Below are 13728 nucleotides of genomic sequence, written 5' to 3' on the forward strand. Positions count from 1 at the left end.
GGCTGACAGGCCTGGATGGTATGTGCTGGCATGCTCAACAGTGGCAGGACAGCTTTGGGTGTGCTCAAAACCCCAATTTCAGGCAGTGTAAGCATTTAACAAACCCCTTTCAGAGATCAAGTGATAAGTAATGGCTAAGCAGGGGATTTCAGGGCTGCAATTTTGGTCTTTGGTGATTAAATTATGAGCCCTTTCTTTAGGCATATTTACTCTAGTTGACCTGGGGGAATCCTTGGCTGCTCTGGAATCAGTAACAAAACTTTCACTGGCTTCTTCAGGGCAGTATCTCATCTTCTCAGGTTAGGCTTATCCTAAGCATATTGCAGGCTACCTTATTACTATGCTTCTGTCCTATTTTGAAAAAGTGACTTGAAGGATTCTGCAAAAAAGATGTGATTCTAATGGCATCAAGGCTGTTATGGCCATGAGGCTTGACAAAACATATTCTAGTACCTCAAATGCTTCTCCCAATGCTGGGCATCAAACCTGGGCCTAACTGGCTGATTAATCACATTATTTATCAATTTTACAGTAGTTTGCCCCATTTAATTTAGCATCTTTAATATGCATAGAAAATATAGTTTGCTTTGTTCCTTTATAAAACTAGTATCATTTCTTTCCACATAGAGATGTCTCATTCAAAAGCCAGGGTCGGAGAGCTGAGAAATTATAACTTTATCTGAAAAATAACAAAAGGATTAGAAGAGTGCCTTGAACCAAAACAAAACCCGAAACACATAACAATCCAAAAATATCCCAAACTAGACCAATGTTTTTCCTTTACTCACTGTTCTGAAAAAGTAGTATCTTTCTAAGGAGAACAGTTAGCTGGAAAGCTGCAATATGCTAAATAACTGCCCCAAGTTGTGTTCACCAAACAAAAGGATTGTGCACTCAGACACAGCCTTGATGGGTTGTGTCAGCAACAGGCACTGCCAATGTAAGATGGCCAAGGGCTAGAGAAAAGGTTTGCATCTTCCAAGCTGGTGTGAACTAAAGATGCTAAAACTGAGCAACCAGGTAACCATGATGCTAGGATTCTGTTCTCTCAGGAGAGCTGTGCCTGACTTCCAGCTGGCCTCTGGTGTTCCTGACACCAGAAAGGATAACAGAAGTCTGAGCAGACAAGGGCTGCCCCACAGCATGTCTTGTACACTGAAGGGAAGCAGCAAGTGAGCAGCACAAGGATTCACCACAGATTCACTGAAGGATTCACAAATTTATCAGTGCCTCAGAACCAGATGGATGGCAAGCATGTGATGCTTTCTACTTGCACGTTTGCAGCCTGAAATCAGGTGAAATCAATGGCTTGGGCTAGATGAATCTTCAGCTGGACTAGTCAGTACTGCATTTCTTATGCTAGATCAGATCAGCAATCCAGCTAATTTGGTATCTTGTCTCTGACCACAGGCAATAGCTGATGTTACAAAAGATAGAAAAGAAACTTTTACTGAGCAGTTGCAGGACAAGTTGCAGGTAGTGGTGCAAGCCTCTTAGCAAGTTTCTTTTTAAGCAAAGCCAGTCTGTAATTGGCTGATGCTCAGAACCAGGAAGGCTCATGTCCTTCAGGTACTTCCCCACAGTACAGTGTAATAAACTAGAGATGAAATTACTAATGCATGCAAAATTTCAATTCATTTCTGAAAGTCACAATACTATCAGCATCAGTAACATTGTGTGGAGTAAAACAGCATCTCAGGTCATTTCTGAATGTGTTTAATTGCATGTCCTTTTTCATAGCGTCAAACCATTCTTTGCTGCTATGGTTTGGGTTGGGAGACACCATAAAGCCCAATTACCTCCAGTCCCCTGCCATGGTCAGGGACACCTTTCACCAGACCAGGTGGCTCAGGACCCCATCCAACCCCACTGTGAACACTTCCAGGGATGGGGCATCCCCAGCTCCTCTGGGCAACCTGTGCCAGGGCCTCAACACTCACAGTAAAGAAATCTTTCCTAATATCTAATTTACATCTACCATCTTTCAGTTTCTCTCTTTTCAGTCCTATCAATACATGATTTTGTCCTATTAGAAATATATGGAAAATATCTAAAAATAGATAAAATGCTTCAATAAACATTTTTAATTTACTCAGTAATGCTTGCTAAATTGAGTAATTCTTTAAGTCATATAGAAAAATATGTGTATAATTGGTAATGTAGCAATTGAATTCTTTTAAAGAAACATTACTTTTAGGAAAATAAGCTTTAAAAAAAAAAGGCTTTTGACTGTATGCAGTTAACGAAAGGTTTTCAGCATGGTCTTCACTGGACATGAAACAAGAACACATACGATCAACTTTTTGTAAGTCCTTCAACTTCCATAAGTCATTATTTACATGCATTCCCATGGAGAGTCTATAGGTAAAATCATCAAAGGATGGATGGCCATACTAACATTTCAGTGGGTACATGAACTACCCCTTAGAAAATTATATAAATTAAAGTGAATTACAATTTTGTCTTTTATATGGAAAAACAGACACCAATCTAATCTCTGCTTAGAAGTTGAGATGACAACTCTGTGAGTAACTTCTTCATACTTTCAGAAAAGTACATTGTCTTCTACTGAAGTATCACTTAAAATCAAGTTGTTAATGTCTGCTTAGCGACCAAATGCTTGTTTCCAATTGATATCTTTTGAACTTAATTTTTAAACTCAGAAATCAATTATTTGCATAGCTCAGAGACCCACTTAGGCACATGCTAACATTATGTATGAGTGTCTCATGGAAGGGATTACCCAAGTGCTGAGGGAAGCACGCAGATGATCAGGGTGGTGAAATGCTGACAGGTTGCTCAGAGGGTTGGGGGATGTCCCATCTCTGGACACTTTCAAGGTCAGGTCGGACAGGGCTCTGAGCAACCTGATATAGTTGGAAGATGTCCCTGCTCAGTGCAGGGGATCTGGACCAGATGACCTTTAAAGGGCCCTTCCAAGCCAAACCATTCTGTGATTCATGAGCTGCTTTTGTAGAAGACTTACAGACATTTCAATTCTGACCATCTTGCAGCTAATAAGATTTTTCATTAAAAGCACAGAAGCTGACAGAAATTAACATAATATCATATTCAACAGCTCTATTGTCAGCAACAATGCATTGAAATGTTTGATAATGAATGACATTTCTCCAATTTTGACTTGTGCATAAAACATTTTCCCTCTTGAACTGTGATGTGTGCTCTCAGCGTGGCTGCTGCTGGCTCTGCCCAGCGAGCACGAACGCTGTGCTGGGCTGCAGGTGTGTTGGATGGCAGGTCTGAGGCTGCTGCACATTCCACCTGCAGCCTCAGTCACATCTAAGAATAAAAGCTGTCGTGTGCTGAAGTGAGAGGTACCTGCAAACACTCAGGCATTGTTTAAAGAAGCCCTGTCTCTCCCCAGGAGATGCCTTTTCTCCAAGCATTATGTTCAGCAGTGTTGTCACATTTATCAATTGCTCCAGCAGCCAAATGGGCACAGAGCCAGGTCCCAGCACATGGTGGGTTGTGGATCAGGAGCAAACAGTGACAGGTATCACTTGCCAAATTTCCAGGTTAACAACAGGTCTAGGCAATAGGACACACTTATTTGATTCCTGTACCCACCTGCAAGTAAGACACCACTCAAAATATGTAATAACACAAACAAGGCTTAGCAATAATTCTACCTTGCTGTTTTTCACTGCTGGATCACACAGTTCACATACAAGTGCAGTGATCAGGGACATACAGATCTGCCTCAGTTCCTCTAGAAGTCAACAGAAAGGCAGAATCTGACCCACAGTTGATACAAGATATTCTAAATTGCTTTAAGTATCTAAGCATAAGAGAATGCTTCTACATTCACATAATTTTGCTGTCCTCAGGAAACACACCTTTTTTTCCTTAATTTTCCCTTTCATTTCTAAAGCTGTCCTCTCTTTGCTAAAGCTATTTTTTAAAACATTCTCTGTTTCATGACTGTCAAAGTATTCTTTTCATGCCAGATCCATGGCAAAGTTACATATTCTTCAACTCAAAACAATTTACATGAATATTCATAAACTACCTGATGGCAGAATTGGCCCTGAGATTTAAACCCATAAAGCTCACAGAAACAAATGTTACCCTCTTTCCTTTGTCAGAGATCCTTTGGATCATGCTTAGAAATTATTCTTTTATGCAGTTGCCAAGAAAATGCAAAACCAATGCATGAAACATTGTATGTTCTGTTTATTAAAGAAGAGTGTCTGTGATGATACAGATATTCAGCCAGACTAGGATGCTGCCAATGTCAGTTTGTGATTTACTAGAAATTATTGATTTCAATTCTTGGTTTCCCAGGGCTACTGAGCATATCCTGTCATATAAATATGCATCCGTTTGCTAGAGGCTGCAGCCTTCTGTAGAAATGTGTGGTGTCTCAACTAGTGTCAGATTTCTTGAACCAAAAAAATAAAGCTTTACTTCCCTTCAGAAAAGGAATGAATAAAAGCTATTAAGATACATTTTTGTGTCCAATACAAAACTATGGCATCTGTCCAGAACTGAACATTTTGTTATTCAAATAAATACAGCGGCACAGTCCAGAGAAATTGTGATACCACCCTCCCTGTCCCCCAAAGGAAAGTACAAGACCGGTAACCTCAGAATTCTCATATAAATCAAGAAACAGCCTGAACTGAACTACTTTTAGATACGTATAACTTACAAGTCAGTTACACAACATGCAAGTGCAAAAGGATGATGAGTATAGCTACTCTTTGTACCTTAGGGCCAAGAGTCATAGTTCATTGCTAGCACTTGTAAAAGGCAGAGAGGAGAATACCACTGGGAGCCCTTGGGAGCTCCAGCGTGTGTGTCCTCTCAGACTAACCCCCTCCCAGGACCCTCTGTTCTCCTGCCCATCTTCTGTTCCTGTCACCCAATGCATTCCTGCACAGCGTTTCTTTCACTTAGCCCTACTACTCCTTAACACTTTCTCTTGGTCCTTGTGCTGTGTTCACACCTCTAATTCCAGCTACCCACTCTGCTGTCTTCCCTTTCCCAAGGGAAGTATTCCAGGATAGAGAAAGGTCTCTCACCTACTGCTGGAGCTGCCAGCATGTGCCACAGCGTACAATGGCATTTTTGGATTTGGTGAAAGATGCTGCCAAGTCTGCTGCACGCAGAATGTGGTCTCAGTGTTCAGAGAAGGGGTTTGGTTTTGTATTTTTCTCCAAAAAACCTCCCTGTTTTACCACCACTTTTCTCAAGTCAGTTGCATGCCCTAATGAATTCTATGTTTACAAAAATACAAAATATTCAAGGCTGACAGTGGTGGCAGAAATGACAGAATAAACAGGATAGCATTTTCTTTTGTCTTCTCACTTGTTTATGTACAGTGCAGAACAGATTAAGTTTGGGAACAAGAGAACAGGGCACAGCCTCACAGGACCAGCCAGTGTGACCTTTGCAGGTAAAGATTGTGAGATGGACACGAATCAGCTTCACTCCCTCCCTGCTGCTGTGGCTGGTGCAGCTGGGACAGGGAAGGCACTTCCCTCTCAGAGAGGGAATGGTGATCATTCCCGCTCTGCCTTCCAACTACATCACTGCTGTTTGGAGCAGCATCACCTGCAGTTTACACACTACATTGAGGGAAGTTGGGGTTTGCCATGGCAGGATGGAAAAGGTGGGAAGCAGCTTCCAGCCGTGGGGGATGTTGTCTGGCTGATGCCTGTTTCCCACAGACACAACAGCCCCACAGAATATGATCACCACATTGTGAAGGAAGGAGCCCTCGCATTAGGGACAATTTTCAACTGGCTTGGAAATGAACCCCTGAATTCCTTTTGAGCACTTTGGCTCTTCCTAAAGTATTTGAAAACAACTTATTGCCAGATTATGGTGAGATCATTTTGCTCTTGCAGGAAAAAGAAAGGAGAGAGAAAAGGAAGCACTGCAACTTCCCAAGCCACTTCAGCACTAATAGCTGTATGATCCCTAATCAATGCAGAAGGGCTGACAGCAACAATAAGTGTTAACTGCTGAGCTGAAGGGGCTATTTAACCTGGCTAGGAAAAGTTATTCCTGCCACAACTATTTGAAAAAAACATTGGCAATTAAATTAATTGAAGTATATCCTCTCTTTTCATGGGAAAAATGTGGAAAAATCCAGGCAGAGAATGAACGGCACCTAGATTAATGAGAAACTGCTCAAGAAGAGAAAAATAATGGTTTTCTAAAGTATATTCATATTACATTCTGTGGTAGCACCATATGCTAGTTTCCTAGATGCTGGTAATCCTGATGTATTTTTATCTTGGCTAGTACCAAGGAGGGAGCTGTACAAGGCCAAGTTCTTCCCACATATCCATGTTGAAAGCAGTTTACCTTCGCTCTGCGTTGTGAATGTGAACCAAGACAGCCGTGCAACTGCTTCAGAGCATGCCTTTATTTCCTGACTGTATCTGAATGGCTTCTAAAAATCATCCTACTGTATCTCTTGAGTGTTTTATGAAGCCTCTTTTTCAATGATAGAGCCCAGAAATGTTGGACTTAGAAATCACAAACCTCTACTGCTTCCATTTAAGGGTCAGATCTACTAATTAGATGCAGCAGAAGACTATAAATTGTTCACGTTCCAGACAGAGGAGAACAACAAAAAGCCATTTTATGTTAGTGGGGATGTATTAACATATATGTAGGACTTCATTCTCCTCTAAGTTGAACAAATATTCTTTAATCAGTCCTTAGAAATCACTTGTGAAGGTGGTGGCATCCTTCCATTAATAGACAAACAGCTCTGACTGTACTAGAAAAAAGAACCACCACTAATTAGCATTGTTTAATCGGATAGATTTGAAATATCTACAGCACAGGTGACCCTAACTCTAGCCTGCTGCTGAATTACTGTACTAGCAGCCATGCTGTTCTGCTCCAGCTGCACCTCTAGACACTTAACCACAGGTCTCAATGCAATTTCTGATGCAGAGATTTTGAGGCTTTTGGGGTGTCAGCAGTCCAAGGATGAAAGTGATCACACATTCAAAATTCACATCATTTTGAGGGTTTTTGAAAGATGCTGGTATGAGCATGTATCACAGTTTCCATAGGGGCCATGGGAAAGGGTTTTTGAGACAGCAGGACTGAAGTCAATGGCAATGAAATGGAGCTCGGAGAGGTTTTCTCAGGTGGGGCTCACCTGATACAGAGCAGCATAAAGAGGTGAGGCAAGAGAGGCAAGTGCAACTTTGGGTGTAATGCCTAGGAGGAAAGCAAGCCACGGTATGTCCCAGCAAAGCATGGAGAGCCAAAGAGCAATTCCTCCACAAAAAAAAAAAAAACTGTAGATTTGTCTCTGTCAGGGATTTCAGGAGGAAAATCCAAGTGTCCCTGACCATCTAGTTAGCAATTCATGCTATGCTCATCAGCACGGTATGTGACTCCCTGTGACCACACTGCCTTTTGGTAACTTTTAGCTACTCTAAAGATAGGTGTGGTAGCACTTGGGAGTCACTCTGGAAACCAGGAATACACGTTTGGGAGGCATCTTTTATAATTGGCATGGCTGAGCTGCAGCTCTGCCTCAGGCAGAAGGTAGACTCTGTCTCGCTGGGGGTGGTGAAATGAAGTCTCTTAGCACAGAAAGAACACAGAGCAGCTCAGAAGCCTGGAGGAAGGGGCTGGCACCTGGGGTTGCACAGAACCTCCTTGCAAAGCAACTGGAGGGAATTTTGTTCCCCAAGTGAGGGAACAGTTGGAGGATGTTGTTGCCGAAGTCACCAGTGAAGTAGGGAAATTGAAATAATGAGCTACAGGAATCTTTCTGCATTTTGGCAAGATTTGAATCCACAGCTGTTTATAAGAAAGTAATTAGTGGCCTGTCAAGCACTTTGAAGATGTTCTGAGTGCTAGAAAATTGTGATAAACTTATCTTTCTGTGCCTCTGTGTCTTGTGAGCGATTATTCAATCAGTGGGGTTGTTGACTGGAAGACTCAGCCAAACAGTGATTGGGTTTCTAAACTATTCAATTACCTCTAATGAAGAAGGATCAGAGAAACAACCCTTAAACACCTTAAACAGAGCAGCAGTATTAACACACAAAATAACTCTCAGGAGAAACCTCCAGACACTTGCCAAGGTTGGCTTTGGAGCCAACTGTGATACAAATGCATAAAATATTAGTTCCTTAATGGTTGTGAAGTGTTGCTCTTTAAAGGTTACTGTCTTCCTGTCCAGACAAGGCTGCAGTGGAATGACGAATGAAGCGATCCATAAATCTGAGGTTTTCAAGCACCTGCAACTCCCATTGGGGTCAACAGGAATTTTGGATTACTGGGATTTAGCCAGTAAAACCTGATTCTGTATGAGATTAAGAATCCCCAGGGCTATTGGCCTCATCAGCCACAGTGTTTACCTGATGAAGTACTTGGAATGAAGGCTCCAGAAATGCTGCTTATTTGGATGCATGTTTGTGATGGGAGACTTGATCTCTAAAGCACAGGGACCAGATCTGTGCCAGAGAGGCTGCCTGGAAGTAAAATCGGGAAGAAATCTCTCTGTGGCTGGCAGAGAAGCATAGTGATCCCTACAAAAAGTACAAGACAGGATTCTGCTTCTGAGGCAATTTCTCTCTCTTCTCCATTACAAGTCTCACCATATACAAAGAGCTGACTTGTTATTGGAGCTCAAAGGAATGAATGAGCTCAAAAGAATGTGACTAGGAGAGAATGCTACAATTCCACTGGGAAGAGCTGCTTCTTTTTCTTTAACTTTTCCACTCAGTTAATATTTGACTGTGGCCTTGGAGCACAGTACCATCGGCATCCTCAGCCCTGCTGCGGCACGGGACAGTCGGCTGCAGCACAAACACTGCACCTGCCTGGAGCTGTCTAGAAGCGCTGTGTGTGTCTGCATTTTTGAAAGTATCTCACGGTTTTGTTTCCTGTGAATGTGCATTCAGCCCTGCACACTCGTGAAATGCTTAGCTGGGCTTGGGAGCGTGTACATAGCGGGCCACAGTGGGGGGATGGGGCAGGGGAAGAAAGAGGGGTTGTAAGGCAGCTTGAGAACTGATACCATGCTAGTGTGAAACTTCTTTGTGAAGGGAACAACACTGCCAGGTTTTGGCTTAAAGATTCTCAAACACTCCAGCAGCTTTAGAAACTTGAACGTGTCCTAGGCTCAGCTGTGTGCAGACACAATGCTGGAGAGGAGCCCCCATTTAAAATGGTGCCAAGGGCTCCAACAGCTTCTGAAATTCCAGGATCAGGCCCTAAAAATAACAACATGTTTGACCCAACATAGCCAGCAGAGCCAGAGGAGATGATAGGCTGCACAGCATAGTTCTAAGCCAGCTTTCCTAAACTGCAAACCCATTAAATATTTAGGTGGCCATATGCAAATCATTTAAATTCTGTTTCTCAGAAGCACACCATGGTGTACAGATGTGCTTTGTGCTGAGATCCTCATCCTAGGCTTTCAGCAACTATTTATTTTAAACCAGTAAAGGACTTAATTAATGGCTAATTGCGAGCTACCTTTTTTTAAAGGGTGTTTATTTATGAGGGAGGAGGGGGAGGAAGCAGAAATGCAAAGACCTGAGTTTCTGTCAGAGCAAACTCACATGGAAGAAAACACACTTTTGTGACTGTACGAAAACCCCAGGATTGTTCAAGATATTTTCAACCCCCTCCACGGGTACCAATTTGCTAATTCAACAAATAAACAGCCCTTTATGTAGGAGCTGTCTCGTGGACACTGTGAACACTTTAGAGACTAGGGCCCCAGATCTTCTTTTCTTAATGTCACTGTGAATTTGCTTGTGGAAGTGTATGACACCATGCGCGGGGCGAACAGCTGAGCTCATGCTTCAGGCATTCTCCCAGGACCGAGGGGGAGGGGGCTCTCTGCCAGCCCTCGGCCGCCTCTCCCCTCGCCTTTACACACACAAATCATGTTATCATAGTGAAAATATGTAAGAATTCCAGGAAGCAGAGGAAGTTTGTATGTTGACCTTAATTTATTTTTTTCCAGAGGAAGATCACACCGAATGTAAAAAGGACGGTGGACGCTAGCTAAATTCATTTGCAGATATTTTAATTTTCATTGCAACTCCTTCTTCTGCTGTATTTTGTCTTTTAGGATTAATGCTGTTTGTATTTTATCCCATGTGGCTACTTTGACTGAGAGAACTGAAATCACTTGGTGAGAGGTCTATGGGACCTATTTGGAGTGAAAAAAAAATAAAAATGTAAAGGAGGTCCCAGTGCATTCCAGTTCTTATTTTCCATTGCAGCACAGTAAAATTGGGTGAGACTGTTTCTGGAGGGAAGGGAAGGAAGGGGTGGATGAAAGAGTGGGCTAACACATTAGGCTTTGGCACATGGAGACCTGGGTTTATTTTGCTTTACAGTTCTGGGCTGGAACTCTTAAAATGCTGATCAGTTTGGCCCCAAACTCAATTGCACTTCTAAAAACACACTTAACTTTAAACCTGTAAATGCCTTTGGAAGACTGAAGGACCTTAGAAGCTGCTCTTCTGGGAAGTGCAGTTACCTGCACTGGCTGGTGCACAGCACCTTGCAACATCCAACCATTGCCAGCAGCTCATCCCTGATTCCCTGCCTCTCTCCCTGCCACCAGCTCACCCCAGCCTCCCTGTTCCTTTCATTACTACTCACACCTGTGAGGCTTTCACACATTCCACCACAGCCATTTCATGACACTGCTGCAGAGCCAGGGAAATCGTACCTGAGTCCTTAAACACTCATCTCTCTCCATGTACTGTGGACAATGTGGTCACACATAGACTTGTAAAATGGCAAATAAAGATACCCCATTCCTCTTAACTCTTGGCCAACAAGGAACCCAAGCATGGAAATATTTCTGTTTAATTGCAGGGTGAGTTGTCTCTCATCCTGGCAGCCTCCATGAGGAACACCAGCCATGCCTGGTGGAGCACCAGCTGTGCCCTGTGCCCCCAGCACACCTGAGCCTGGTGGTTACTCCTGAGAAACCCCATGCCCTGTTGTGTGCTAGTGCTCTTCAGGTTTTGTAAAATATGCTTTGACCAGAGTGTTTAACTTGTAATATGACTGGACATTAATCCTGGACACATCTTGAAGAGTTTGGTTTGAGAATTTATCAGACTGCTTAGAATTTCTTTGCAAACTATTTCATTCGTTATGTTTCTCTGTTGCAAACTTAAGCTCGAAGCCTGATTCAATTTTAAATGAGCAAGCCTGTTCTTCTAGCTAGCAGGCAGCCTGTGATGTATATTTGGGGCAGGCATCCCCACCCAACAGCTCTGCTCAAACAAGTAGGGCCATCACAGCAAAATCTCCTGCACAGCTCGGTGTCGGCAGCCTCCCTGAAATCAAGGGATATGTCACTGAAGCTGTCAGGGTAGGACTTGTCCCACGGAATTTATTGCTCTATTCAAGTTTTCCTTTATTCTTTTCTACAGGTTTTCTGAATGCACTTCTTTCTCTTTCCCTCCGCTTGCCCTCCATTTTATTCTCTTGTCACATATTTCAAACACACACCTGCCTTCCCTGCCTCAGCTCTGGAGGGCTCAGGCAGAAGGAGGCAGGAAAAGCAGTATTTGAATTATATTTTGGTTTTCAGACTATTCAGACATAGAAGTAAGCAATGCGTGCTACTTTGCATGTTGTGGCACTGAGGCTTTTTTCTTTTTAAGCATACAACCCCCTACCAGCTGCAGTCTAGATTTACACCACGGGGAAGAACACAGTAGAACCAGATTGGAGATTAATCAAAGCAAATTCTGACCCGCTGTTACATGTGTCTCAACGACAAAAGATTTAAAAAGTAAAAATAAAAAATGAAGAGGCTTTTCTTTGGTAATAAACACTACAACAAAAAGGCACAACTTTCCCAAATATGCTGTGAAGAGAAGACAGATGCCTTCTAAGGCTTCTTGGTGTCTCTGGCCATTGTTGTGTCTCCGCGGCTGTATGCTGCCAGCACGGGGAGCTGCCCCAGCAGGGTCCAGCATTCCTGGCTCCAGCACATGCTGAAACATCCAGCGCCTTCTGGGGTGTCCGAGGCAGACTGCAGAGCCCAGCTCACCTGCCTCCTGGTCACTGGGAAAATTAATGATCCAGAGGTTCTGGTGTAAGTCAACCACACTGCCCAGGAGAGAGCCAAAAAACCCCTGGGATCTTTTCTACACAGAAATCCCTTCTAGTCACTTGTTTGTGACTCTAAATCATATAGCTTGTGAATTATAAAAACAGAAAGTCACAGACAATGATGAATTATCAGTTATCCTGAAATGTGACGTTCTTCAGCTTTTAGGGGTATTTTTATTATATAGGGATTACAATCAGGTGAAAGTTTGTAGGTAGCAATCACTAGAGTAGTACTGCTAGTGTTCATTAAGAACATCTACTTAGATTTTTGGGCTACCATCCTCAAATGGCACAAATTAACATAGCTCCATTTAAGTTACTGTAGCTCTACTTAGCTGCATCTTCTGGGGAGCCAGCTTTTGCTTTCTTGGGAAGAGAAAATAGAAAAAAAAAAACCCCAAATAATTAGTAGGGTGAATATTTTCTATTTTTAAAAAATATATTCACAAGTAGCACAGGTAAATCACTGTATTTAGATGTAAGAATGAGAAGATACCAGGATTTGTGCAAACCATCTGTATCTAGAAGAAGGGAATACTCCCATCCTTACTGACCTGTATGAAATATTTTAAAGACATCACAAATGGTTTTAAGTATCTTTCTCAGCAAGGACCTGGCTGAATTGGCCCATGTGTGTAATCAGGGCAGGGTTATACAGTAAGGCCCCGATTCAGCAAAGTGCTGGAGCACACCTTCAGCTTTTAGTGCATGAGTGGCTTCATTGAAGTCCTTAGTAATTACATGTTTTGCTGAATCAGGACCTGAATTTATTTGGGGCAGGAGGACCTTAATATCTTCCAAGGAATTATACTTATTACAGGGGACAGTCTATAAATTAGTGTTTAAGTTAAAATCAATTTCTAGATAATACATATCCCTAAAAGACAGATTGTTAGTTTGTATGAGCTTTGTAACAAAACTTTAATTAAACCCTTTTTAAATAAAACCTGTCGTACATTATACTGCTAATTGACTTGACCTGGTACAAAGAGGACTCTGCCAGCTAGAGGAGACTAAAGGAGATTATTCTGTCTGGTGCTGCAGTGATTGTGTGTTAATAAAATTTATTTCTGCAGTCTTGCCCAACTCCCTATTGTGTATTCAAGAAATGTGTGGGCTTGAAGCCAGTCATCACAAAGCAAAAAGTAATAAAACCTCAAAAGCTGACTTTTTCTACCTCATTCTGCTGCTTTGCTGTAGCACAAAGTACAAGGTACAGTCTGCTTGCATGCACATCTCAGAGTTCTCTTTTTTAATTATTTTAATTTATTTTTTCAATTATGTTAAACTCTGCACCTTATTAATGTGAGCACAGTAACAAATGAAGGACAATTAAAGGATTCAAAAAAGCTCAGTGATGAAATAGTCTGGGTGTGGCAATCATATTTTATTGCCACTACACTGATTACATACAATATAACACATCTAGCAATTAGAGAAACATGTTAATCCTCCTGGCCCAGACCTATTTCACACAGAATTAATTTCAAGGGGCCAAATTCTTCCTTTACCCTCATGGAAGTAAATCTGAAATAGCTTCTTGCCAATCAGTAGAATCATTTGGATTGACATTCATGTAAATGACAGCAAAATACGACCCGCTGACTTCACAGAGTTATTCCTGAT

The sequence above is a fragment of the Pyrgilauda ruficollis genome, unplaced genomic scaffold, assembly GCF_017590135.1.
Source record: "Pyrgilauda ruficollis isolate IOZ18807 unplaced genomic scaffold, ASM1759013v1 scaffold7, whole genome shotgun sequence".
NCBI classification, from domain to species: domain Eukaryota; kingdom Metazoa; phylum Chordata; class Aves; order Passeriformes; family Passeridae; genus Pyrgilauda; species Pyrgilauda ruficollis.